Consider the following 15875-nt stretch of genomic DNA (forward strand, 5'->3'; position numbering starts at 1 on the left):
TTTACAGAAATAAAAGTATTTATTTGCATAACGTGTCTATCTTGGTTGAAAGGATTACGAGTGATTAGAGTCTGGTAATGCAAAAATGTGCCTCAGATTACCTAAATGAAATTTTCATTTGTGAGCTCATACGGGCATCTCGCTATGTTTTTCCATGACATTGCTTATTTTTGTTAATGCCATGACAGGTAATGAGTACATGTAAGTTGTTAAGGGCAATTTGATGACATGGAAGGTTACATGGCATTAATGCCCTCGAACCTTGTCGTGGGCGTGCTGATGTGGCACCATATAAGTGGTCACGAGTTGGAATGTACACATGTGTAGTTGACCGGTCAAAGTTGGGAATTTTTTATATCAAGTTTGGAAGTTGGTTATTTTTGTTAATATTTTTTAAAAAATGGGTAATTTAATAAAATTCCCTTTAAAAATTAACATTTATAATTCTTATATGTATAATAAAGATAAAAAAATTCTCAAAAATTAAAGAAGTCTTTTCTTTTACTAAATAAATATAAGAAATTTAATATATATATATATATATATATATATATATATAAAATTAGGTTGGGTTAGCTTTCATATCAAGTTCAAGTTGGAATTGGTAAACCCTCCACCCCCACCTTGAACCCGGGGGGTCATTTCCTCAACCCCATACCCCATTCGTAGTGTGAAACTAAAACAAGGATTTCTGGTCAGGTTGGGCTCCCCACAAAAACGGGTTCAGTGCCCACCCGTAATTCCAAATATAAATTTATTTTTGTTATGGAATAGATCATTTGGACTCGTGAATGGAAAAAATTTGAGTTGTTACATTGTATTACAATGAGAGCCAATGTATATTATATTCAACTTAGAAGGGTTCTCAGATGCAGACTGGGTCGGATTCCGGGATGACAGAAAATCTACTTTGAGATATCGTACAAAAGTTGGTTACATGGAGAACCAAGAAACAGAATGTTGTCTTAAGGTCCAGTGTAGAAGCACAATACAGGGTCATGGCACACACAATGAGTGGCCTTCTTTGGATCAAGGCTTCACTTCTCATGTCAACACCTTTTTAATATTAATTATTTATGAACTTAACTCAAAGAAACTTGAGGAAGGAACCAAATGGATAGAGAGCAGGGGACAAAGTGAGAGAGGAAGGAAGAGGGCTGATGCAGGTACATCAAGGGCTTTGGGAACGAAAAAAAAGAAGATAAAAGACAACAAATTTGTGGATCTTGGATGCCCCTTATAGGATATCCATTGCACTATTTATTGGTTATTTAAATGCTAGAAATTGGTTAAGAAACTTCTTTCTAAATCTCCCCCTCCATTTAATAAGAGATACATCTAAAATTAAGAAAGGGGTATATGATGTAAAATTTTAGTTACATCGACTTTTATACCTCGCAAGCGTACGAATCGTTCATGTAATCTAGCAGTAAGCGAGGGTCATATCCACAGGGAGGATTGAATTTCGTGTATTCTTCAGTCAACTAGCCTAACCACATATGATGAATTAATCTGAACTAAACACTAATTATATCCTAAATTATCAAGCAATAATTTAATTAACTACTTGCACAACAGGAAACGTCAACTCTGGATTTTACCGTGATTCGTGCCTCTCTCGAGCGCCACGTAACCACGAATCCGGATTCTCAATCCTTGCATCTAGCCCCTCTCGGGCGCCTAGACTTAAAGACAGAAATCGGATTAAAATACCAAAATCCAACCTCAATTATAATCTTACCCTAATTAGCTAATTTAATCAAATATCAAGAAAAAAAATCTTAAATAAACCTTAATTATCAAATCAGATTCAATTAACATTCAAAACCTAAGTTCAAACCATATGAAAAATTAAATTCAATAATGACGAATTACTCCCCTTCTTCCTCCTCTCGCTCGGGCAGCAACTCGTTCTCACGGGTGCTGCGATTTCTGGAAATTGGTGGCGTCGGGTAGCAATAGTGAGTGGACGGAGGTAGAGACGACGCCGGCGTCGACGGTTAGAAGCCGACGGACAGAGGTAACGTCCGGAAAAGAGCGAAACAGAGCTGACGTTCTCAAACCGGCTCTCTCGAGTCTCGGTTGGAGTCGGAATGGCTCCGGGAGTGGTCGGAATATGTAAACGACGCTGGAGGATGGTCGGAAAGCGGAAGTGGCACCGGAGAAGCCCTCTCGGATCACTTCTCGGCCTGGCGAGCGACTGTCGAACTCACCTCGACAGAGACTCTCTCGAGCTCTCCTCGGGTTTGTTCTCAGTTGCTGGACGGAGGTGGACGGCGGTGGACGACGGTGGCGCGGTGAAAGGTATTGGCCGGCGAACAGCGGTGGGGAACTCCTCTCGGGTCCTCCCCTGTTTCCGGTCAAAGTCCTCTCTTTTGGTCTCTGTTTCTCTTCTCTTCACGCTCTCCTCCTCTTCACGCTCCTCTTCTCTTTAAATATGATTTTTCTTATTTTAAAACGATTTGCCCTAGAAATTACCTCCATTTCACTATGGGCATTTTGGTAAATATCTTCTTCTCCACCCAAATTCTCCTGAAATTCCATAATTGAATCTATAAAAAGCATTTCAGGAAGAAATAAGACTAAAAAATAATGAAATATAATTCAGGAGAGAGAAATATGCAATATCGACAGTGATTAATGCCAAATTCAATAAATGCTCATTTCATTTGAAAACCGATAAGTAACCACCTATAACACAATTATAAAGGTTATTATATTATAATTAACCTAGTTCTCATGTCAGAATATGGCATCTATCACACCCCAAACCTAAATCTTTGCTAGTCCCTAGCAAAACAACAATCGAACCAAAATTAAGCCTAGGAAAACAAAATGCCACTTTCGTAGGGAGCACGATTGCATTTAGCGCATGCAACAAGCCGTTAAACCCCTACTCTGCAGTAGTGGACGAGTTATGTCTCGTGAGGGTTTGCATGGAATTTACCCACAAAATTCATCTAAATCAATAATATAAAAAGGAAAACTAAAGAAAATTTACTCCTCATTAGCATATGACTAACACTTAGTATCGTAAAATATCTGAAATTCATATGAGATCTTGCGAAATATTAAAATCTGTGTAAAAGATAGCCTATTATCAATCCAAATACACTCATTGTTACTCCACCTGAACCAATGTGACCCATAAGCTATTACTTCAATAGAACAAAGAGGCAGCAAATAACAATAAAATCCTGGTCACATCACAATTAAGAGAAAATAGTAAAGTAAGCCTGTTGTCTTACAATCTCACCAAAGAAATATACCAATTTCAATCTTAACTTGTAACTTCTTTCAAATTACAATTCATCATCAAAGTTAAGGAAACTCATTGCTTCCAGATTTAAAACCATTTTTCGCTATTACCAGCGTAATTTTTGTTTTTTTTTTCTTCACTGAATACTTTTGGTATTACCACCATTTTGTATTCGTCTTCACTGCACATGCACTTATTTTTAAGTAACCGACTGTTCCGGTGCATGTCCCTGGGTTTGCCCAGGCTGTTTCTGAAGTTATCTGTCTTTTGCAAGCAAGAGCATTTCCATTTGCATTTATACATTACAACAAGGAATTTTACTGAGGTATGAGTTCAAACAGGCATACAAGACTATTCAGACTAACATAGATCAACACTAGATTTACATGTTCTCTTTTGCAACTAAGTTCCAAGTCTAATGCAATAGGAAGCTATCCCACTGAATTCTCATGAATCACAACAAATGATATCAGATTTCTAATAGGCATATTCTACACAAATTTACGAAAATTTTTGAAAAACATTTGAGCAAATTATTTTAACTCTACTAATGTTAACCACATACTAAGAGGAGTAATTTGAAAACCACGAACAAAAATCGAACGAAAATTATTGCTAAGACATAAAAGAGTCGTTCCCCCCCCCCCCCCCCCCCCCCCCCCCCCAAACCTAAACCTGACATTGTCCTCAATGGGGAAAAGTTAAAACACTATAACGACTAAAAAAAAAGAATAATAAAGACCCCCAGGAATGATACATAGTCTCCCTCGAAGAAGGTTTACTCGTATCAACCGTACCAGTAGGTAATCATCCGTAGATGAAACCGCTATCCCACATCACACTTTGAAGAAATCTCCGTGTGACTGGCCACTGAAGGCAGCAGGAATCACGCGCTGAACACAAGTCCTTAAGTTACTCACCATAAGGTTTTCATTCAATACTTCAAGATCGAACTGGTCAATCCCAGAACGGTTGTTTGAGTACAGACCTCTCAAACTAGGGACCAAAAGTCTGGTCATCAACTACCGGAACCATTTATGCTCTCAGCCGGTAAGAGAGTATGAATAAACCAAAAAATAAAATAAAAATAAAAATAAAAATAAAACTGTAATGTACAAAGGGATAGAAACGTGGGGATTGCCCACAATGTGCTAAGTTTATAGTCATAAGCAAGACTCTGACGCATTCAAGATGAAATGACAGGTTCCTCCAAGAAAATCACCATCACCTCCTCTGGTGTGGGGACATTCTCAAGATACGGTTTGAGCCTCTGACCGTTAACTTTGAAGATCGACCCGTCTCTGTGATTGCGGATCTCAATAGCGCCATGAGGAAACACCTGTGTAACTTCAAATGGACCGGACCACCTGGATCTTAGCTTCCCTGGAAACAAATGCAATCGTGAGTTATAAAGTAAAACATTCTGCCCAACAGTAAAAGACTTGCGAAAAATAGATTTATCATGTAAAAGCTTTGTTCGCTCCTTATACAGTTTGGCATTCTCATAAGCATCATAACGTATCTCTTCCAACTCATTCAATTGCAACTTTCTCTCCTCGCCCGCTTGAGTTAAATCAAAATTTAAAGCCTTAATGGCCCAATAAGCTCTATGCTCAAGCTCAATAGGTAGATGACATGCTTTGCCGAATACTAGGCGAAATGGAGACATCCCAATAGGAGTCTTATAAGCGGTTCGATAGGCCCATAAGGCATCGTCCAATCGAGTGGACCAATCTTTCCTATCAAAGCGAACCGTCTTCTCCAAAATCCGTTTGATCTCTCTATTAGAGATTTCCACTTGACCACAAGTTTGCGGGTGGTATGGAGTGGACACCCGATGAGTGATGGAATATTTCTTCAATAAGGTCTCAAATGCTCTGTTACAAAAATGAGATCCCCCATCACTGATGATCGCTCTCGGGGTACCAAATCGATTAAAGATATTTTCTTTTAAAAACTTTACCACCACTTTGTGATCGTTTGTCTTACATGATATAGCTTCAATCCATTTAGAGACATATTCAACAGCAACAAGGATGTATTGATAGCCGAACGAGACAGGAAAAGGACCCATGAAGTCAATACCCCACACATCAAACAATTCAACAATAAGAATGGGGTTAAGAGGCATCATGTTCTTCCTAGACAAACAACCAGTTCATTGGCATTTATCACACACCTGACAAAACTCATGGGCATCTCTAAATAATGAAGGCCAATAGAAACTACATTGCAAGACTTTAGCCGCGGTCTTTCTAGCACCAAAATGTCCACCACATGCGTGGGAATGACAAAATTCAAGAATGTTGGCAAAGTCTTGCTCATGTACACAATGCCTAATGACTTGGTCAGAACACACCTTGAACAAATAAGGGTCATCCCAAAAAAAATGTTTGACTTGGGAAAAGAATTTCAACCTATCTTGTTTACTCCAATAATCAGGAATCTTATGAGTTACAAGATAGTTGACTATGTCAGCAAACCAAGGCAACTGGGATACTTGGAGAAGTTGTTCATCAGGGAAGGAATCATTTAAAGGAAGGAATCCTTCCTGAGGTACTACACATATCCTAGATAGATGATCAGCAACAACATTCTCACAACCCTTCTTATCTCGAATCTCAAGGTCAAATTCTTGCAATTGCAGGATCCATCTAATCAAGCGAGGTTTAGTGTCCTTGATGGATAATAAATACTTCAAAGCAGAATGATCAGTGAACACTATAACCTTTGACCCTAACAGATATGATCTGAATTTGTTCAAGGCAAACACAACAGCTAGCAACTCCTTCTCAGTGGTAGTGTAATTCAATTGAGCATCATGAAGAGTTCGGCTAGCATATTGAATGACACAGGGCATTTTATCCGTCTTTTGCCCCAAAACAGCCCCCAATGCATAGTCAGAGGCATCACACATCAACTCAAAAGGCAAAGACCAAATAGGGGGTTGGACAATGGGTGCAGTGGACAAACATTTCTTCAGTGTCTCAAAAGCATGAATACAGGCATCATCAAAGGCAAAAGCAACATCTTGAGCAAGTAAATTCGTCAAAGGACGAGAAATTTTGCTAAAGTCTTTAATGAAACGCCTATAGAACCCAACATGGCCAAGGAAAGAATGCACTCCCTTCACAGAAGTAGGTGGTGGTAGATTGGCAATTAGGTCAACCTTGGCTTTGTCCACTTCTACACCCCTCTCAGACACTACATGTCCCAACACAATTCCTTCTTTCACCATGAAGTGGCATTTCTCCCAAGTCAAGACTAAATTGGACTTAATGCAACGGGACAATACGAGAGAAAGATTGTACAGATATGTATCAAAACTAGAGCCAAACACAGAAAAGTCATCCATAAAGACCTCTAAAAATTCACCAATCATGTCAGAAAAAATACTCATCATGCACCGTTGGAAAGTGGCGGGTGCATTGCATAAACCAAAAGGTATGCGTCTGTAAGCATAGGTGCCAAACGGACACGTGAATGTGGTCTTTTCCTGGTCTTCTGGAGCAATGGGAATTTGATTGTAGCCGGAGTATCCATCTAAGAAGCAATAAAAATTGTGGCCCGCCAATCGCTCTAGTACCTGATCAATGAAAGGTAGTGGGAAGTGATCCTTCCTAGTGACAGAATTAAGTTTTCTATAGTCAATGCAGACACGCCACTTGGTGGTAGTTCTTGTGGGAATCAATTCACCACTCTCATTTTTCATTATTGTTATCCCCCCTTTCTTAGGGACAACTTGAATTGGACTCACCCAGGTGCTATCGGAAATAGGGTAAATGATTCCTGTCACAAGCAACCTGATGACTTCTTCTCTCACAACCTCCAGCATATGGGGATTTAACCTACGTTGCATCTCACGTGAGACTTTAGTCCCCTCCTCCAAATGAATACGATGCATGCATATGGAGGGGCTAATCCCTTTTAAGGCATCAAGAGTCCACCCCAATGCCTCTCTGTGTGCTTGTAAAACTTCAGTCAATTGTTCCTCCTGCTCAATACTCAAATCAGAGGAAATAATGACTGGTAATGAGTTCATGGGTCCCAAGAACGCATACTTCAACGTGGGAGGAAGTGGTTTAAGATCTAGCTTGGAAGTTTCAAGAGGTTTGTCCAAGTTAAGAGGAAGATCCTGTGGATGATCAGTTGTGATAACCTCATAAGCTTCCTCCAACAGAGGTACAGAATTGAGTAAAGAATTAACCTCTAGGAAATATGTTTCCTCATCAAAATAGTCCATGTCTAAAGATGTTATGCAAGACTCAAAAGATTCAAGAGTGGATTCGTTATCAAGCATAACAGTTTCTATATTAAATGCAGGACTCAGATCATCAGACTCAAGTGGGTGGTGCCCGGCATTAAATACATTCAATGAGACCTTAAAATTTCCAAAAGACAACTCCAACTCACCACTTTTACAATGAATGATAGCATTAGATGTGGCTAAGAAGGGACGTCCTAGGATGATAGGAATTTGGTTGGTCACATTGACTACTGGTTCTGTATCAAGAACAATGAAATCAACCGGGAACATAAATTTGTCCACTTTTATCAAAACATCTTCAACTATTCCTCGTGGTATCTTGACAGAACGGTCAGCTAGTTGAAGTGTGATGGGGGTAGGCTTCAATTCCCCCAAACCTAATTGCTGGTACACAAAGAAAGGAAGCAAATTCACACTTGCTCCTAAGTCAAGAAGAGCTCTCTAGATGGTATGTTCACCAATGACACATGAAATTGTGGGACATCCAGGATCTTTAACTTTAGGAGGAGTGTTGTGCTTCAGAATTGAGCTTACATTCTCAGTAAGAAAGACCTTTTTGTTAACATGTTGTTTTCTCTTCTGTGTACAAAGGTCTTTCAAAAATCGGGCATAGGCAGGGACTTGCCTAATAGCATCAAGAAGTGGAATGTTAATGTGAACCTTACTAAATAATTCCAACGTTTCATGCATGCTATCTCCTTTCCTAGGTGGGCCCGATAACCTCTGCGGATAAGGAGCTAGTGGGACTTGGTTAGGGATCTGCTTGGCTGTTGGTGGAGAACTTGGAGGTTCGTCACTCAATGATGTGTCCCCATTGTCATCCTTTGACTCCTTAGACTTAGTGGTCCCTACCCCATTGTTCAACTCACGACCACTCCTAAGGGTGGTTATGGTTTTTGCTTGCTCATGGTGGGGTTTGGAACTCAACTCACTCTCATGTGTGATTTTGGGGTTAGGAATGGTTTGACTCGGGAGTCTATTTTGTGCTTGTTCACTCATTTGGCTGGCCAACTGACGCACTTGCATTTCAAGTTTGGCAATGGAGGACTGTGTATTCTGCATGAATAATTAAAGTGTATCCTCAAGTGAAGGTTTTTGTGGAATCAATGGTTGTTGGGTGAAGTGTGGGCGCGGAGCTTGGGGTTGAGTAAACCCTGGAGGACCCCCAACCTGTGGGCCCTTGGACCATGAGAAATTTGGGTGCCTAGCCCAACCCAGATTATATGTTTCTGAAAAAGGATCGTTCTGGTTTGGTCTATGAAAATTCTGGACTGCATTCAAGTCCTCAATGAGCTCTGGGGAGGATGAACTAGATGGACACATTTGTGTGGGATGAGATGAACCAGAGCATATGGCACAGACAGTAGATGGGTTAGGAGCAGGTGAACTCTTGGACACCATAAGGGCATCAATTTTTCTAGTCAACCCCTCAATCTTGGCCATGAGCATAGGTGTTTCACTAACCTCGTAGAGACCCCCTCTTTTGGTTTCGTGGGATCTCCTATCAACATTAAATGACGAACCCCATTGTTGAGATTGATTACTCAACGTTTCAAAGAAGTCCCACGCCTCACTAGCACTCTTACCCATCAAACGCCCACCACTCGTTGCATCTACCATGGATCTAACCTGGGGTGTAAGACCTTGATAAAAGTATTGCACTAAATGCCATTTCTCAAACCCATGATGCGGACACCTACGAATCAAATCCTTCCATTTCTCCCAAGCCTCATAAAAGTGTTCACCCTCCTGCTGCATAAAGTTGGAGATTTCTCTCCTGAGGGCTGTAGTTCTCTGAATGGGAAAGTACTTGGACAAAAATTTTGTGACTAACGTGCCCCATGAAGTAATGCTGCCCACCTCCAAGGAATTAAGCCAAGACTTGGCCTTATCCTTAAGTGAAAATGGAAAAAGTCTTAACCGGATAGAGTCATCTGAGAAATTCTGGAATTTAAAAGTTGCACAAATATCTAAGAATTCCTTGATGTGGTAATATGGGTCCTCCTTATCCAACCCATAGAATGTAGGGAGGAGTTGGATCACACCCGGTTTCAACTCATAACTGGCGGCAGTAGTGGGTGGCAATATAATGCAAGAAGGTGATGTGAAGTGGGATGGGATAGAATAATCCCTCAGGGCTCTACGGTCACCTGCTGCAGGTAACTATAATGGTTCGCCCTGATTGGCCATGGTAGCTCCTAACTTGACTTCGGGTGTTTTCCTACAAATATGTTCTACCTCTTCAACAAAGGGAGCTAATGGTCCACCTAGGGAGCGGCGCCCGTGCATAAAAACACAAAAAGAAACAAAATGAACTATCAAATTAAGCTAACAAACTCGCTACTAAAAATATGAACTAACTAGAAGAAATTAAAATAATTTCATAAAAAATACCAAACTAAAATTATGAAAGCAAAAAAATAAAAAATAAAAATAAAAAATAAAATAAAATAAAATAAAATAAAATAAAATAAAATAAAATAAAATAAAATCTAACCTAAGACTATGGAGAACAAAGATATACGCTTAATACGTGCCTCCTCGGCAGCGGCGCCAAAAACTTGATGTAAAATTTTAGTTACATCGACTTTTATACCTCGCAAGCGTACGAATCATTCATGTAATCTAGCAGTAAGCGAGGGTCATATCCACAGGGAGGATTGAATTTCGTGTATTCTTCAGTCAACTAGCCTAACCACTTATGATGAATTAATCTGAACTAAACACTAATTATATCCTAAATTATCAAGCAATAATTTAATTAACTACTTGCACAACAGGAAACGTCAACTCTGGATTTTACCGTGATTCGTGCCTCTCTCGAGCGCCACGTAACCACGAATCCGGATTCTCAATCCTTGCGTCTAGCCCCTCTCGGGCGCCTAGACTTAAAGACAAAAATCGGATTAAAATACCAAAATCCAACCTCAATTATAATCTTACCCTAATTAGCTAATTTAATCAAATATCAAGAAAACAAATCTTAAATAAACCTTAATTATCAAATCAGATTCAATTAACATTCAAAACCTAAGTTCAAACCATATGAAAAATTAAATTCAATAATGACGAATTACTCCCCTTCTTCCTCCTCTCGCTCGGGCAGCAACTCGTTCTCACGGGTGCTGCGATTTCCGGAAATTGGTGGCGTCGGGTAGCAATAGTGAGTGGACGGAGGTAGAGACGACGCCGGCGACGCCGGTTAGAAGTCGACGGACGGAGGTAACATCCGGCGAAGAGCGAAACAGAGCTTACGTTCTCTAACCAGCTCTCTCGAGTCTCGGTTGGAGTCAGAATGGCTCCGGGACTGGTCGGAATATGTAAACGACGCCGGAGGATGGTCAGAAAGCGGAAGTGGCACCGGAGAAGCCCTCTCAGATCACTTCTCGGTCTGGCGAGCGATTGTCGAACTCACCTCGACGGAGACTCTCTCGAGCTCTCCTCGGGTTTGTTCTCAGTTGCTGGACGGCGGTGGACGGCGGTGGACAACGGTGGCGCGGTGAAAGGTATTGGCCGGCGAACAGCGGTGGGGAACTCCTCTCGGGTCCTCCCCTGTTTCCGGTCAAAGTCCTCTCTTTTGGTCTCTGTTTCTCTTCTCTTCACGCTCTCCTCCTCTTCACGCTCCTCTTCTCTTTAAATATGATTTTTCTTATTTTAAAACGATTTGCCCTAGAAATTACCTCCATTTCACTAAGGGCATTTTGGTAAATATCTTCTTCTCCACCCAAATTCTCCTGAAATTCCATAATTGAATCTATAAAAAGCATCTCAGGAAGAAATAAGACTAAAAAATAATGAAATATAATTCAGGAGAGAGAAATATGCAATATCGACAGTGATTAATGCCAAATTCAATAAATGCTCATTTCATTTGAAAACCGATAAGTAACCACCTATAACACAATTATAAAGGTTATTCTATTATAATTAACCTAGTTCTCATGTCAGAATATGGCATCTATCAGTATACCACTTAGATGCCACCATTTTCCATATTTCCATCTTTTTGTTAACAAAAAAATTTCTCCTCAACGCTAATTACAGTAAAATGAGATTTTGTCCCTTGTAATGGAAGTACTTCTATTCCAAATTACATTAAAAAGATCTAACTACACCCAATAATCCTAAGGAAACACCTTTGAAGTAAGGAAGAAGAGAGTTAAGGGAGAAATGAGATCTTAGGGAACTTTTAATCAAACAGCTTTGTCATATTAGAACAAAAAAAACAACTTTTAATTAAACAACTTTGTCATATTAAACTTGCACTATGCCCTTTACTTCTCACCCCATATCCAATTTTGTGTCTCACCATCGTTTATCCCCTTTATGTTGTCTATTTCTTTCATCTATCTCCTCAATATCAATCCCATAGTTTTATCAGGAAGTTCTAAAAAATCCAGGGTGGAAGGCGGCAATAGACAAAGAAATATAGGAACTATATCTAAAATAGATATGGGCACTAGTTCCTCTTCCATCAAATAAGAAACATGTCGGTTGCAAGTGGGTTTTTATAGTGAAACACAATTCGAATGAGTCCATTGTTTGCCTTAAGGCTTGCCTCATTGATAAAGGCTATACACAGTGTTATGGAATTGATTATGAGGAAAGATTTTCTCCGGTGGCCAAAATAAACTCGGTATGTATTTTATTATCTCTAGCAGCTAATTCTTCCTGACAGGTATATCAGCTTGATGTGAAAAATGTTTTTCTTAATGGGGATATCAAAGAAGAAACTTATATGCATCAACCACCTGGTTATGTGGTTGAGAGGGAGTCGGTATGTCGATTTAAGAAATCCCTTTATAGTCTGAAATAGTCTCCTCAAGCATAGTTTGAAAATTTTAGCAAAACCCTCATACGGGCTGGATTTCACAGGTGTTCAATAGATCACTTTGTATTTATTAAAAACACACATAAAGGAAAGATAATTTTGGCAGTATATGTTGATGATATTATTTTAACCGATAGTGATCCCGAGGGCATCCACGAAACCAAGGAAAAATATGTGTAGAATTCAAGAAAAAAGATCTTGGGCTACTTAAATATTTTCTGGGTATTTAAGTACTATAGTCCAAACATGGGATTTTACTATCTCAAAGGAAGTATGTCTTTGATCTACTGGAGGAGACATGAATGATGGGGTGTAGACCAACAGAAACCCCTATGGACTCAAATAAAAAATTATGTACAGATACTGGAGAAGTTGTGGATATTGGAAAATATCAAAGACTTGTGGGAAAACTTATTTATCTCTATGTAACAAGACCAGATATATCATATGTAGTAAGTGTGATAAGTTAATACATGCACAAACCACAACTCAGTCACTGGCAAGCCCTAGAAAGAATATTGCGATATTTGAAAGGAGCTTCAAGAAGAGGGCTTCTCTATAAGAACCATGATCACTTCAACATAGAAGGATTCTCAAATGCAAACTAGGCCGGATCCCCTGATGACAGAAAATCAACTTCGGGATATTGTACAATGATTGGAAGGAACTTGGTTACATGGAGAAGCAAAAAGTTGAATGTAATTGCACAGTCTAGTGTAGAAGCAGAGTATAGAGTCATGGCATACACAGATAGTGAGCTTCTATGGATCAAATCCCTTCTCACTAAACTGGGATTTTATAAAGAAACTCTTATGGATCTATTGCAATAATCAAGCAGCAATACATATAACATCAAATCCGGCCTTCCATAAGAGAACAATGCACATTGAAATTGACTGGCACTTCATACGAGAAAAATTTTAAACCAGCATATTACCTCTCAAACACATATCTTCACAAAGCCAAGTTGCAAGTATTCTCACCAAACAATCACTCATAAGATCTTGTCCACCATCTGCAACAAGTTGTGTGTTTACGATGTTTTCACACCCCTAGTTTGATGGGGAGTGTTATAATGTGGGACCCACCATGGTTGCACGAGCTGGTGGGACCCACAATAAAGATGTGAGATGCAAAGAAGAGTCATCACACGAGATGACTAGAGTTGAAAGATTTGAAGATCAAGTGGGACCCACAAAGATACCATGAGCTGGTATCCTTATCACATGAGCTGAAAGATTAAGTGGGACCCACAAAGATGACCACGAGCTGGCATCTTTATCCTATGGTCATGTCCTCATAGAAGAGGTTTAGTTTGAGTTATATTAGTCTTCTAATTATGTTGAATTATTTTATTATGATAGGCTTATCTTTAAGAGTTATAGTTTGAACGTAATTAAAAGAAGGTAGTTTGATTGTACTTGGACTCTACTACTTTCCTCTACTATAAATAGAGGTGCTTGTACTCGAAAATAAAAAATCAAAGTGAAGTAGTGTTCCACTTCTCTCTCGTGAAGAGTTTTTCTCTTGCCTAAACTTGTTCTTCTTTTTCTCCTCTCTCTTCTCTACCCGAGAGCTCTCTCTCCTTTTCCTTTTCTTTTTCCCTCTCTCACCTTGCTCGAAATATCAGTAAAGAGGTCCTAAATTCAACGAAGGGAAAGATGCGGCTCTGCTGCAGCCACTATAGCCTTGCTCGTGCCTTCATTAATCCCAACTGCATCTCGGTGTTTTCTAGCCTGGAGTTCATGCCACCAATCGGGATACCCGTGTAGCTTGAAGCAAGTTTCACGGGTGTGCTTTGCATTCCCATAGTGATGGCATCTAGTTCCATCAGGAGTGGCTCGTGAATTGGAGTTAGAACCAAATTTGCCACCATGCAGAGAGATAGATCCAGAGTGTGTCGGAAGTTGTGAACCATGTTTGAAGCTCTTGGATTCCAGATCTACTCCTAGTGTATCATCGGAGCTACCAATCATCATCACTGCTTAACGAACAACCTCTCTGCGGACGTGAGCATATGCTTGCTCCACGGTTGGGAAAGGTTGTATCTAGAGAACGTCACTTCAGATATGATCTAGGTAATCATCGAGATCGTCCAAGAACACATATACCCGATCTTATTGAACTAAGGTATTGTATAGTTGAATATCAGCTGGGCACTCCAACGGATTTGGTTGATGGAAGTCTATTTGATGCCAGAGGCCCTGAAAATTATTGTAGAATTTTTCAAGAGACCCATCGGACTGTTTGAGACATGTCGCACGTCATTGGAGATCATATACTTGGGAGGTGTCATTGCCATAAAAATACATAGTATCTTGGCTATCAAGAATCGAATGAAGTTGCTGATGAGGGAAAAGTTCATGGAATTAATCAACCATTATTTGACAATAACGTTGTCTTTGAGCCATCGTCGAAAGATAGGATCCATCTGAGGAGGTTGAGGGAGATCGTCGTTCAAATACCCCAAACTTGTCTTTGTCCGAGTTATACATCTCTACAACCTGGGACCAGAGTGCATAGTTAGTGTCATCCAACTTTGTTCCAATCGGTGCAGTCATATCGATGGTCTGGGTCGGGGCTGAAGCTTTGTTCAAAGCTTCAGTCATTATCATGGTCAACTTGACCTAGATAGAGGAAGTCTGAGATTCACTAGATTGAAATTCTATATTGGCCATGGAAGAAGACACAAGGGGTCATGGTTATAGTACCCACGGTGGATTTTTGAAAGCTCACAAATCAACAAATGGCAATACAACTACTATAAGTATTCCAGAAGCAACCATTAACGTACATAAAAGAGCACAATTATAAAATCAGCTCCGTGGGGCCAAGACTAAGATCATGATTCATTATTTTAACAATATCGCAAGATTCAAGTTTCTCCATTGAAACGAGTTTGTCAAAAAGAAACTTACTCCATATGTTCATATATTTTATGCAAGCTCATGAAAATAATTCTTCCGTTGAATTCTATTATAGAAAATTTTGAAATCAAACGACAGAAAGACTTACAGCAAGTGTGGTAGGTCTGGCATGAGATGTGAGCTCCAGCTTCATGGGTCCTCCAACTTTGAACTCGTCACTGGGAGTAATCTGCCAAAAACCGATCCGAGCGACGGAGGAGATCCAACCATGTACTTTGTTGTCTTTGTTCTCCATCTAGTACTGGTACTTGTCGTCAACCTGCGTACCACCACCAGTAATAATGTCCGATGCATTATTAAATATGGAGAGGAACAACAAATGTGAAAGAGAAATGGGTTGATTAAATTATTAGCTACTTATCCTTCCTTTTTCGTCGTGGTTGGTGGCATTTCTTAGAAGAACAACTTCTTTGAATTCTAAATTGTGAGCTTGATTATGGTCATTATCCTCGGGCATGACATGCTGCCTCGTCCCGTCCGCCACCATGTAGCGAAAGCTGCAAGTTTCCAGTTTATTTGATCATGATCTCAATCTAACCCTTTTGAGTGATTATATTCCTTTAAAGTTTCTTGAGATGAATCTCATTGATT

General features: G+C 39.8%; 1 non-coding gene across 1 annotated transcript; it reads left to right on the top strand.

The window, feature by feature from the left end:
• The first annotated feature begins 9204 nt into the window (after positions 1–9204).
• On the top strand, positions 9205–9311 carry LOC137949151 (small nucleolar RNA R71). The gene has a single exon (XR_011111723.1). It is a non-coding gene; the product is annotated as a small nucleolar RNA R71 (small nucleolar RNA).
• The last annotated feature ends 6564 nt before the right edge of the window (positions 9312–15875 follow it).

This window comes from Aristolochia californica, unplaced genomic scaffold, assembly GCF_029961685.1.
Source record: "Aristolochia californica isolate CCGP_79_NKW_82.1479 unplaced genomic scaffold, dmAriCali1.0.hap1 SCAF_13, whole genome shotgun sequence".
NCBI classification, from domain to species: domain Eukaryota; kingdom Viridiplantae; phylum Streptophyta; class Magnoliopsida; order Piperales; family Aristolochiaceae; genus Aristolochia; species Aristolochia californica.